The sequence below is a fragment of the Panulirus ornatus genome, chromosome 59 (assembly GCF_036320965.1).
Source record: "Panulirus ornatus isolate Po-2019 chromosome 59, ASM3632096v1, whole genome shotgun sequence".
Lineage (NCBI taxonomy): Eukaryota > Metazoa > Arthropoda > Malacostraca > Decapoda > Palinuridae > Panulirus > Panulirus ornatus.
The window spans coordinates 16604122-16616771 of NC_092282.1; the positions used below are offsets into that span (position 1 = coordinate 16604122).

Here is a 12650-nt window from a genome sequence, read left to right on the forward strand (position 1 = left end):
AGAACCTCTTATATGAGGCTCCCACTGTGCTCAGGTAGTCAGTCACGTCCTCTGGCTGGGACCAGAGGTGTAGAAATGGGGTATTATTGTGTCTTTATCTTGATAGGATGGTTTTAGGGCAGTTGAGGAGAAGGTATTTGGTGTCTTCTTTATCCTGGAAGTTGCATCACATTGCCTGAGAGGTTCTGTGATATGTAGAATCAGTTGTTTGTAACTTTCAAGAGATTGGGCTCAGAGATTTTGATTGAGAAATACTATGGATACCTTGGTTGGATGTCACTGGCCTTAGCATACATAAGACTTTTTTTTTTAGTTGTGACTAAGATGAGTTGCAACACATCTTAATCAAGGCAATCTCTGGTGAAAGAGAAAATAGAAATTGATCAGGGTTTTACAGGAAAAATGAAGGAAGAAAATTCTACAGCTTATTTGTTTGAGGAAGGAGACATCATGACAGCCAATCCTCAAGTGGCAAGTCTCCACACAGAAACCCACGGAATCAGCATTGTGTGTGAGACATGTGCTGCATACATAAGGTGGGAGGTGAGCAGCTTAGAAAGAATAGTACATTGTGGGATAATGAAGTAAAGTTGCTATTCAAAGTAAAAATAGAGCTCTATAGGCAGTGCTTACAGGGAAGGATTGCAAATGATTAGATGTATAAGGAAAGTAGCAGGAAGTCAGGAGGAAGTTGCAGGGGTTGAAAGCGAGGGCAAATAAGAGTTGGGGTAAGATAATTAAACTTATGGGAAAATAAGTTGTGTTGGAAGGAGGTTAAGAAAACAAATAGGAACATCAGTGAAGGGGCAATGGGGAGGTAGTAACTGGTAGTGATGAAGTGAGGAGATGGATTAAGCATTTTGAAGGGGTGTTGAATGTGTTTGATGATAAAATGGTAGATGTAGGGTGTTTAGACCAGGTGGTATGAAAATGGAGAGAATCATGGAGAGTGATTTGGTGAAAAGAGAAGGTGGTGGAGGCCTTGTATAAGATGAAATGTGGAAAGGCAGTTGAGTTGATGGTATTGCCGTTGATTTCTTAAGAAAGGGGGAGCGACTGTGTTACTGATTGGCTAGTTAGGATTTTCAGTGTATGTATGGATCATAGTGTGTATAGTGCTATGGATCATAGCACTATACACACAAGGTGTGTATAGTGCTATTGTATAAAGGCAAGGGGGACAAAGGTTCATACTACAGAGGTATGAATTTTTTTATTGTACCTGGTAAGTTGTATGGGAGAGTAGTGATTGAGAGGGTAAAGGCATGTACAACGCACCAGAGTAGGGGGTCCCAAGGGAAATGAGCGACATTTCTTGTCAAACCAGTGGTTACTGGGAACCTTTTTGCCTCCCGAGATCGACATTCCTCCTTTCTTTATTGACCACTGCAGTAGATAAGAAAGCTGGAATGGTGATTTGAATTTGCAAATAAGTTGTCAGCAGTTTGAAATGGTGGTGTATTTTATTACATTTGTTAGGTTTAACAAAGGAACCCATGACTAAAGATCTTTAGTAGTTGTAAGGACAGCAGATAGAAATTTTGCAGTGCCTGTTAAGGTGTCATTATCCAAGATCCTGATGATTTACTCACTAGATAAGATGTGTATGGAATTCTTTGGATGCTAGGCAGTTAGAAATAGGTTACTTCAACTGAATTGATCTCCTGCCTCCCAGAGAGCAGAATCAACACTTCCCTGTAGCAATCATGATCAAAAGGAAAAATGGAAGGAAAGTGGTAATGGATAGCTGTAATGATAGGGCTCTTCTTACAAAGTCGAAGGTATTCATAAAATTTGGTTTGATCAGGGTTTTATTGAAAAGATTAAAAACATAGGCATGCACGAGGAGGGCATATATATTATGTACTAAGCTTCATAGTAGGAAAACAAGGTGGTGCAGATATGCAGGACATTGCTCTTTGCCCTTTGAGTTAGTTGCATTTTGGGTAATTTTTTTATCTTATTTGGCAATGTTGAAATTTTAATCATGGATAACAGATAGACTTCTGCAGTGCAGCAGTTAGTGTCGCTGACCATGATGCATTCATGGGCTGCTCAAAGTCAAGTTCATAGGTTTGAATCCTGGTTGCTGTAATTGGTCCATCGTCAATCCAGCTGTTCATGTAAGAGTTGGTTGATGAAATGAATACATTTGTTGATGATATGGGTTTTGCCTAGGGAAGGATAAAGTCATGGATAAAGGAAAGGATAAAGGTGAGCAAGTATGAATATATATATATATATATTTTTTTTTTGCTTTGTCGCTGTCTCCCGCGTTTGCGAGGTAGCGCAAGGAAACACGAAAGAAATGGCCCAACCCACCCCCATACACATGTATATACATACACGTCCACACACGCAAATATACATACCTACACAGCTTTCCATGGTTTACCCCAGACGCTTCACATGTCCTGATTCAATCCACTGACAGCACTTCAACCCCGGTATACCACATCGATCCAATTCACTCTATTCCTTGCCCTCCTTTCACCCTCCTGCATGTTCAGGCCCCGATCACACAAAATATTTTTCATCCCATCTCTCCACCTCCAATTTGGTCTCCCACTTCTCCTCGTTCCCTCCACCTCCGACACATATATCCTCTTGGTCAATCTTTCCTCACTCATTCTCTCCATGTGCCCAAACCATTTCAAAACACCCTATTCTGCTCTCTCAACCACGCTCTTTTTATTTCCACACATCTCTCTTACCCTTACGTTACTTACTCGATCAAACCACCTCACACCGCACATTGTCCTCAAACATCTCATTTCCAGCACATCCACCCTCCTGCGCACAACTCTATCCATAGCCCACGCCTCGCAACCATACAACATTGTTGGAACCACTATTCCTTCAAACGTACCCATTTTTTCTTTCCGAGATAATGTTCTCGACTTCCACACATTCTTCAAGGCTCCCAGAATTTTCACCCCCTCCCCCACCCTATGATCCACTTCCGCTTCCATGGTTCCATCCGCTGCCAGATCCACTCCCAGATATCTAAAACACTTTACTTCCTCCAGTTTTTCTCCATTCAAACTTACCTCCCAATTGACTTGACCCTCAACCCTACTGTACCTAATAACCTTGCTCTTATTCACATTTACTCTTAACTTTCTTCTTTCACACACTTTACCAAACTCAGTCACCAGCTTCTGTAGTTTCTCACATGAATCAGCCACCAGCGCTGTATCATCAGCGAACAACAACTGACTCACTTCCCAAGCTCTCTCATCCCCAACAGACTTCATACTTTCCCCTCTTTCCAAAACTCTTGCATTCACCTCCCTAACAACCCCATCCATAAACAAACTAATCAACCACGGAGACATCACACACCCCTGCCGCAAACCTACAGTTGCTGAGAACCTATCACTTTCCTCTCTTCCTACACGTACACATGCCTTACATCCTTGATAAAATCTTTTCACTGCTTCTAACAACTTGCCTCCCACACCATATATTCTTAATACCTTCCACAGAGCATCTCTATCAACTCTATCATATGCCTTCTCCAGATCCATAAATGCTACATACAAATCCATTTGCTTTCCTAAGTATTTCTCACATACATTCTTCAAAGCAAACACCTGATCCACACATCCTCTACCACTTCTGAAACCACACTGCTCTTCCCCAATCTGATGCTCTGTACATGCCTTCACCCTCTCAATCAATACCCTCCCATATAATTTACCAGGAATACTCAACAAACTTATTCCTCTGAAATTTGAGCACTCACTCGTATCCCCTTTGCCTTTGTACAGTGGCACTATGCACGCATTCCGCCAATCCTCAGGCACCTCACCATGAGTCATACATACATTAAATAACCTTACCAACCAGTCAGTAATACAGTCATCCCCTTTTTTAATAAATTCCACTGTAGTACCGTCCAAACCTGCTGTCTTGCCGGCTTTCATCTTCCGCAAAGCTTTTACTACCTCTTCTCTGTTTACCAAATCATTTTCCCTAACCCTCTCACTTTGCACACCACCTCGACCAAAACACCTTATATCTGCCACTCTATCATCAAACACATTCAACAAACCTTCAAAATACTCACTCCATCTCCTTTTCACATCACCACTACTTTTTATCACCTCCCCATTTGCGCCCTTCACTGAAGTTTCCATTTGCTCCCTTGTCTTACGCGCTTTATTTACCTCCTTCCAGAACATCTTTTTATTCTCCCTAAAATTTAATGATACTCTCTCACCCCAACTCTCCTTTGCCCTCTTTTTCACCTCTTGCACCTTTCTCTTGACCTCCTGTCTCATATATTTTTTTTTTTTTCCGCTGTCTCCCGCGTTTGCGAGGTAGCGCAAGGAAACAGACGAAAGAAATGGCCCAAACCACCCCCATGCACATGTATATACATACGTCCACACATGCAAATATACATACCTACACAGCTTTCCATGGTTTACCCCAGACGCTTCACATGCCCTGATTCAATCCACTGACAGCACTTCAACCCCGGTACACCACATCGATCCAATTCACTCTATTCCTTGCCCTCCTTTCACCCTCCTGCATGTTCAGGCCCCGATCACACAAAATCCTTTTCACTCCATCTTTCCACCTCCAATTTGGGGTCCCACTTCTCGTTCCCTCCACCTCCGACACATATATCCTCTTGGTCAATCTTTCCTCACTCATTCTCTTCTTGTGCCCAAACCATTTCAAAACACCCTCTTCTGCTCTCTCAACCACGCTCTTTTTATTTCCACACACCTCTCTTACCCTTACGTTACTTACTCGATCAAACCACCTCACACCACACATTGTCCTCAAACATCTCATTTCCAGCACATCCATCCTCCTGCGCACAACTCTATCCATAGCCCACGCCTCGCAGCCATACAACATTGTTGGAACCACTATTCCTTCAAACATACCCATTTTTTCTTTCCGAGATAATGTTCTCGACTTCCACACATTCTTCAAGGCTCCCAGAATTTTTGCCCCCTCCCCCACCCTATGATCCACTTCGACTTCCATGGTTCCATCCGCTGCCAGATCCACTCCCAGATATCTAAAACACTTTACTTCCTCCAGTTTTTCTCCATTCAAACTTACCTCCCAATTGACTTGACCCTCAACCCTACTGTACCTAATAACCTTGCTCTTATTCACATTTACTCTTAACTTTCTTCGTTCACACACTTTACCAAGCTCAGTCACCAGCTTCTGCAGTTTCTCACATGAATCAGCCACCAGCGCTGTATCATCAGCGAACAACAACTGATTCACTTCCCAAGCTCTCTCATCCCCAACAGACTTCATACTTGCCCCTCTTTCCAAAACTCTTGCATTCACCTCCCTAACAACCCCATCCATAAACAAATTAAACAACCATGGAGACATCACACACCCCTGCCGCAAACCTACATTCACTGAGAACCAATCACTTTCCTCTCTTCCTACACGTACACATGCCTTACATCCTCGATAAAAACTTTTCACTGCTTCTAACAACTTGCCTCCCACACCATATATTCTTAATACCTTCCACAGAGCATCTCTATCAACTCTGTCATATGCCTTCTCCAGATCCATAAATGCTACATATATATATATATATGTATATATATATATATATATATATATATATATTTTGTTTGTTTTGTTTCAAACTATTCGCCATTTCCCGCATTAGCGAGGTAGCGTTAAGAACAGAGGACTAGGCCTTTGAGGGAATACCCTCACCTGGCCCAATTCTCTGTTTCCTCTTTTGGAAAATTAAAAAAAAAAACGAGAGGGGAGGATTTCCAGCCCCCCGCTTCATATATATATATATATATATATATATATATATATATATATATATATATATATATATATATATATATATATATAATGTTTTTTTCCATACTATTTGCCATTTCCCGCATTAGCAAGGTGCATTAAGAAAAGGGGACTGGGCCTTTAAGGGAATATCCTCACCTGGCCCCCTTCTTTGTTCATTTTTTGAAAAAAAAAAAAAAAGAAATGAGAGGGGAGGATTTCCAGCCCCCCGCTCCCTTCTCTTTTAGTTACCTTCTTCGACACGCAGGGAATACGTGGGAAGTATTCTTTCTCCCCTATCCCCAGGGATATATATATATATATATATATATATATATATATATATATATATATATATATATATATATATTTTTTTTTTTTGCTTTGTCTCTGTCTCCCGCATTTGCGGGAGAAAAACTGGAGGAAGTAAAGTGTTTTAGATATCTGGGAGTGGATCTGGCAGCAGATGGAACCATGGAAGTGGAAGTGGATCATAGGGTGGGGGAGGGGGCGAAAATCATGGGAGCTTTGAAGAATGTGTGGAAGTCGAGAACATTATCTCGGAAAGCAAAAATGGGTATGTTTGAAGGAATAGTGGTTCCAACAATGTTGTATGGTTGCGAGGCGTGGGCTATGGATAGAGTTGTGCGCAGGAGGATGGATGTGCTGGAAATGAGATGTTTGAGGAGAATGTGTGGTGTGAGGTGGTTTGATCGAGTAAGTAACGTAAGGGTAAGAGAGATGTGTGGAAATAAAAAGAGCGTGGTTGAGAGAGCAGAAGAGGGTGTTTTGAAATGGTTTGGGCACATGGAGAGAATGAGTGAGGGAAGATTGACCAAGAGGATATATGTGTCGGAGGTGGAGGGAACGAGGAGAAGTGGGAGACCAAATTGGAGGTGGAAAGATGGAGTGAAAAAGATTTTGTGTGATCGGGGCCTGAACATGCAGGAGGGTGAAAGGAGGGCAAGGAATAGAGTGACTTGGATCGATGTGGTATACCGGGGTTGACGTGCTGTCAGTGGATTGAATCAGGGCATGTGAAGCGTCTGGGGTAAACCATAGAAAGCTGTGTAGGTATGTATATTTGCCTGTGTGGACGTATGTATATACATGTGTATGATATACATGTGTATGGGGATGGGTTGGGCCATTTCTTTCGTCTGTTTCCTTGCGCTACCTCGCAAACGCGGGAGACAGCGAAAAAAAAAAATATATATCCCTGGGGATAGGGGAGAAAGAGTACTTCCCACGTATTCCCTGCGTGTCGTCGAAGGCGACTAAAAGGGGAGGGAGCGGGGGGGCTGGAAATCCACCCCTCTCTCTTTTTTTTTTTCCCAAAAGAAGAGACAGAGAAGGGGGCCAGGTGAGGATATTCCCTCAAAGGTCCAGTCCTCTGTTCTTGACGCTACCTCGCTAATGCGGGAAATAGCGAATAGTTTGAAAAAAAAAAATTTATATATATATATATATATATATATATATATATATATATATATATATATATATATATATATATATATATGTATGGGAGGGTATTGATTGAGAGGGTGAAGGCATGTACAGAGCATCAGATTGGGGAAGAGCAGTGTGGTTTCAGAAGTGGTAGAGGATGTGTGGATCAGGTGTTTGCTTTGAAGAATGTATGTGAGAAATACTTAGGAAAGCAAATGGATTTGTATGTAGCATTTATGGATCTGGAGAAGGCATATGATAGAGTTGATAGAGATGCTCTGTGGAAGGTATTAAGAATATATGGTGTGGGAGGCAAGTTGTTAGAAGCAGTGAAAAGATTTTATCAAGGATGTAAGGCATGTGTACGTGTAGGAAGAGAGGAAAGTGATAGGTTCTCAGTAACTGTAGGTTTGCGGCAGGGGTGTGTGATGTCTCCGTGGTTGATTAGTTTGTTTATGGATGGGGTTGTTAGGGAGGTGAATGCAAGAGTTTTGGAAAGAGGGGCAAGTATGAAGTCTGTTGTGGATGAGAGAGCTTGGGAAGTGAGTCAGTTGTTGTTCGCTGATGATACAGCGCTGGTGGCTGATTCATGTGAGAAACTGCAGAAGCTGGTGACTGAGTTTGGTAAAGTGTGTGAAAGAAGAAAGTTAAGAGTAAATGTGAATAAGAGCAAGGTTATTAGGTGCAGTAGGGTTGAGGGTCAAGTCAATTAGGAGGTAAGTTTGAATGGAGAAAAACTAGAGGAAGTAAAGTGTATTAGATATCTGGGAGTGGATCTGGCAGCGGATGGAACCATGGAAGCGGAAGTGAATCATAGGGTGGGGGAGGGGGCGAAAATTCTGGGAGCCTTGAAGAATGTTTGGAAGTCGAGAACATTATCTTTGAAAGCAAAAATGGGTATGTTTGAAGGAATAGTGGTTCCAACAATGTTGTATGGTTGCTAGGCGTGGACTATGGATAGAGTTGTGCGCAGGAGGGTGGATGTGCTGGAAATGAGATGTTCGGGGGTAATATGTGGTGTGAGGTGGTTTGATCGAGTAAGTAATGTAAGGGTAAGAGAGATGTGTGGAAATAAAAAGAGTGTGGTTGAGAGAGCAGAAGAGGGTGTTTTGAAATGGTTTGGTCACATGGAGAGAATGAGTGAGGAAAGATTGACCAAGAGGATATATGTGTCGGAGGTGGAGGGAACGAGGAGAAGTGGGAGACCAAATTGGAGGTGGAATGATGGAGTGAAAAAGATTTTGATGATCGGGGCCTGAAACATGCAGGAGGGTAAAAGGCATGCAAGGAATAGAGTGAATTGGAACAATGTGGTATACTGGGGTTGACATGCTGTCAATGGATTGAAACAGGGCATGTGAAGCGTCTGGGGTAAACCATGGAAAGTTCTGTGGGGCCTGGATGTGGAAAGGGAGCTGTGGTTTCAGTGCATTATTAATCATGACAGCTAGAGACTAAGCATGAACGAATTTGGCCTTGTTGTCTTTTCGTAGCGCTACCCTCGCTTACATGAGGGGGGAGGATGTTGTTATTCATGTGTGGCGGGGTGGCAAGGGAATAAGTAAAGGCAGACTATGAATTATGTAAATGGGTATATATGTATATGTCTATGGTGTAATAATATGTATACATTGAATGTATAGGTTGTATATGTGCTGTGTGTGGATGTGTATGTATATACATGTGTATGTGGTGGTTGGGCCATTCTTTCGTTTTGTTTCCTTGCGCTATCTCGCTAACGCGGAGACAGCGGCAAAGCAAAATAAGTGAGAGTAAGTGAGCTTGGGAAGGAGACTCTGTGAGGATAAACCAGGGAGACTGAGTACAGAATGGAAAAAGGTGAGAGCAAAGGAGTAGGGGAGTGGGGGAGGATGGATGTATTTAGGGAAGCAGTGATGGCTTGTGCAAAAGATGCGTGGCATGAGAAAACAAAGGGAGGTGTGTTTTATTAGAAAGGGGAGTGAGTGGGAGATGTATAGAGTGGAGATGTTAAAAGAAAGAGGAGGAGGTCAGAGAAAGGTGCAAGAGGTGAAAAAGAGGCAAATGAGAGTTGGGGTGAGAGAGTATCATTAAATTTTAGGGAGAATAAAAAGATTTTTTGAAGGAGGTAAATAAAGTGCGTAAGACAAGGGAACAAATGGGAACTTCAGCGAAGGGGGTTAAGGGGGAGGTGATAGCAAGTAGTGGTGAGTGAGAAGGAAATGGAGTGAGTATAGGGTGTTTTGGTCGGGGTGGTGTGCAAAGTGAAAAGGTTTAGGGAAAATGATTTGGTAAAACAGAGAAGAGGTAGTAAAAAGTTTTAAACGGAAGGTGAAAGCCGGCAAGGCAGCGGGTTGGATGGTATTGCAGTGGAATTTATTGGAAAAGGAGGTGACTGTATTGTTTACTGGTTGTAACGTTATTTAATGTATGTTTGATTCATGGTGAGGTGCTTGAGGATTGGCGGGATGCTTGCATATTTGCCATTGTATAAAGGCAAAGGGGATAAGAGTTAGGCCCCAAATTACAGAGGTATAAGTTTGTTGAGTATTCCTGGTAAATATAGGGGAGGGTATTGATTGAGAAGGTAAGGCATGTACAGAGCATCAGATTGGGGAAGAGCATGTGGTTTCAGAAGTGTAGGGGATGTTGGATCAGTGTTTGCTTTGAAGAATGTATGTGAGAAATACTTAGAAAACAAATGGATTTGTATGTGCATTTATGGATCTGGAGAAGGCATATAAAAGGGTTGATAGAGATCTCTGTGTGGAAGGTGTTAAGAATAATGGTGGGAGGCAAGTTGTTAGAAGCAGTGAAAAGTTTTTATCAAGAATGTAAGGCATGTGTACATGTAGGAAGAGAGGAAAGTGATTGGTTCTCAGTGAATGTAGGTTTGTGCGGGGGGTGTTGATGTCTCCAGGGTTTTTTAAATTTGTTTATGGATGGGTTTTTTAGGGAGGTAAATGCAAGAGTTTTGGAAAGAGGGCAAGTATGCAGTCTGTTGTTGATGAGAGAGCTTAGGAAGTGAGTCTGTTGTTCGTTTGATGATACAGTGCTGGTGGCTGATTTCATGTGAGAAACTGCAGAAGCTGGTGACTAGTTTGGTAAAGGTGTGAAACAAGAAAGTTGAGAGTAAAAAAATAAGAGTGGGTTTTATTAGGTACAGTAGGGTTTGGGGTCAAGTAATTGGAGGTAAGTTTGAATGGAGAAAAACGGGAGGAAGTGAAGTGTTTAGATTTTCTAGGAGTGATTTGTCAGCGGATGGAACCATGGAAGCAAAGTGAATCATAGAGTGGGGGGGGGGTGAAAAAATTTTGGGAGCCTTGAAGAATGTGTAAGTCGAGAACATTATCTCGGAAAACAAAGATGGGTATGTTTAAGGATTAGTAGTTTCCCAAAAATTTTATGGGTTTCAAGGCGTGGCGTGTATAGAGTTGTGCGCAGGGGGTGGATTTGCTGGAAATGAGATGTCTGAGGACAATATGTTGTGTTATTTGGTGTGATTCGAGTAAGTAATGATTGGGTAAGAGAGATGTGGGGGTAAAAAAAGAGTGTGGTTGAGAGAGCAGAATGAGGGTTTTGAAATGGTTTGGTCACATGGAGAGAATGAGTGAGAAAAGATTGACCAAGAGGATATATGTGTCCCGAGGGGGAGGGAACGAGGAGAAGTGGGAGACCAAATTTGGGGGTGGAAAGATGGAGTGAAAAAGATTTACAGTGACAGGCTGAGCATGCAGGAGGTTGAAAGCCGTGCAAGGGAAAAGATGAATTGGGAAAATGTATACGGGGGGGGATTTTTTTTCAATGGGTTTAACCCGGGGATGTGAAGTGTCTGGGAAACCATGAAATTCGTGGGGCCTAGATTTGGAAAGGGGGCGTGGTTTTGTGCATTATTTCATGACACTAAACTGATGGAACAATGTGGCCTTTTTTGTCTTTTCCCTAGTGCACCCGACACATGAGGGGGGGAGGGTTGTTACCCCATATGTGATGGGGGGGGATGGGAAGAATAAAGGGAGACAGTAATTATTCAGGGATAATGTATTGTCTGGTGTGCAATAATTATACATTGAATGTATAGGGATTATATGTCTGGTGTGTACGGATGTTATACTTTTATTGGGCGGGTTTTGGCCCTTCTTTTTCTTTTCCCCCGCCAACCTCGCAAACTGGGGGGAAAAGCGACAAAGCAAAATAATTAAAAAAAAATTCTTGAAAAAAAGCACCAATCCACACTTCCTCTACCATTCGAAACCACCTGCCTTCCCAAAATTTTAAGCTCTGTAAAAATGCCTTAAAACCCCCTAAATCAATACCCTCCCATATAAAATTCCCCCGGGAAAATACCCCAACAAATTATACCTCTGTAATTTGAGAACTAAATTTTTTACCCCCCTTTGCCTTTGTACGGGGCCCACATGCAAGCATTTTCGGGAAATCCCGGGACCCCCCCAAAAGTCGTACATACTTTAAATAACCTCACAAACCCAGAAAAAACAAACACAGCCACCCCCTTTTTTAATAAAGTCCACTGCAATCCCCATCCAAACCTCCCTCCCCTTGCTGGCTTTCATTTTCTGAAAAAGTTTTTTAACAACCTTTTCCTGTTTACCAAATCATTTTTCCCAAAACCCCCTCACTTTCCACACCCCTTCGCCCAAAACATCCTAAAACTGCCACTTTTATAAATAAAACCCATTCAACAACCTTAAAAAAATACTCTTTCCATGTCCTTCTCCCCTCACCACAAATTTTTTTCATCTCCCCTTTATAAATCCCCCTTAAAAACCCCCCCCCTTGAATTTCCCCCCCATTTGTTCCCTTGTCATAACGCATTTTTATTTACCTCCTTCCCAAAACATTTTTTTACTCCCCCCTAAAATTTTAATGATACCCCTTTAAAACCCCAACTCTCTTTTGCCCTTTTTTTTCGCCTTTTTGTCCCTTTCTCTTGACCCCTTTCCTCTTTCTTTTAAAATCTCCCATTTCATTTGCGTTTTTTCCCTTTTAAAAAAATTTGGGCCCAAATCCCTTTTCTCTTCTCTTTCACTAATAATCTTATTTCCCTTCTTCCCCCCCACCAAAAACTTTTTCTATTCTCCCCCAACCCCCACGTTTCCTCATGCCAAAAACGCATTTTTTTTGGTAAGCCATCATGTTTTCCCAAATTTCCCTCCCATTCCCCCCCACTCCCCTTATTTCCTTTGTTCTCCCCTTTTTTCCCCTTTCGTACCAGTCTCCCCCTGGTTTTTTTCCCACAAAAAAAATCTCCTTCCGAACTCACTTACTCTCCCATTTTTTTTACCCCAACATTCTCTCTTCCTTTCTAAAAAACTTTTAAAAACTTAAACCTTTCCCCCCCCCCCAAATAATGTTTCAGACATCCCCCCCTTGAAACCTCTCACATTTTAAAACACCAAAAA

At 42.1% G+C, this 12650-nt stretch overlaps 1 protein-coding gene across 1 annotated transcript in view; it reads left to right on the forward strand.

The window, feature by feature from the left end:
* The window catches only part of LOC139767138 (uncharacterized), a 142446-nt gene that overhangs the window by 14706 nt on the left and 115090 nt on the right, over nt 1-12650 (forward strand). The window lies entirely within an intron of this gene.